Source organism: Gavialis gangeticus, unplaced genomic scaffold (assembly GCF_001723915.1).
Source record: "Gavialis gangeticus isolate Ggan-Ray unplaced genomic scaffold, GavGan_comp1, whole genome shotgun sequence".
Lineage (NCBI taxonomy): Eukaryota > Metazoa > Chordata > Crocodylia > Gavialidae > Gavialis > Gavialis gangeticus.
Genome location: NW_017728980.1, coordinates 15,249,686 through 15,250,511, shown reverse-complemented (window position 1 = coordinate 15,250,511; position 826 = coordinate 15,249,686). Strand labels below are relative to the sequence as shown.

General features: G+C 47.8%; 1 protein-coding gene across 2 annotated transcripts in view; it reads right to left on the bottom strand.

Annotated features, from left to right (window-relative positions):
• SLC37A4 (solute carrier family 37 member 4) overlaps positions 1-826 on the bottom strand; it is a 12,396-nt gene that overhangs the window by 2,271 nt on the left and 9,299 nt on the right. The gene's annotated exons all lie outside the window — the stretch shown is intronic.

The following is an 826-nucleotide window of genomic DNA, read 5'->3' as shown; positions in this document are numbered from 1 at the left end:
CCCCCCCCCCCCCCCCCCACTTGCTACGGTACTGGGCTTGATTGTTGCCAGAACAAAGGAGCTATCAAAGTTTAGGCCGTGGGGGACAACGTCTCGTGTTGTGGAGCCAGATGGTATTTCAACCTGTATTTAGATATAAGGTCAGTTAAACGCATCTGAGCTTTGGACCCAAACACTTCTTCACAACAGGGTCATTTCTACTATGATCCAGCCCCATCCAGTTCTCAGAATCCTGGAAATGACTTGCATTTGTGTGCATTTGAAGGGTGTTTTCCTGACGAGTTAACCTTCTGCGTACTGACTTCTTATTGGTCACCCCTCACTGGAACAGTAAAAGGTACAAATCAGCAAATCAACTCGGGGCTCTAACACTAAGGGATTAAGAGCCTCCCAAGCCCCTTCTGCACTTAACACCTTGGTCTGCCTGACTCAGTGCTAAAGCCACCCTGTTAAGAATGTGGATTTCCAGTCTCTAAAGGTTTAGTGCAGAATGCAGGTCTGCACAACGCCCCAGAGCCCTTCCTGATGGGCTGCAGAACAGAACAGTAGGCGTCAGCCACGGAATCAGAAAGTCAGATCTGCAGAGATCTGCCATCCTTATGGACTAGGCACAGACAACTTCAGAGGCATTCCTTTCCATTTCTCATCAGCCGCACTACTCGAGACAGGCTGTTGCAGTGAGCAGTGACTGACTGTACCAACAGATCCACTTCAGTCACAGAATCTACAAATCGGTGCCAATTTGGAATTTTATTCTGCCAAACTAAGACCAGCAAAAACAGATGTTTGTTTCAGCTGCAGAATCAGAGTTCCAAGTTTCTTTCCC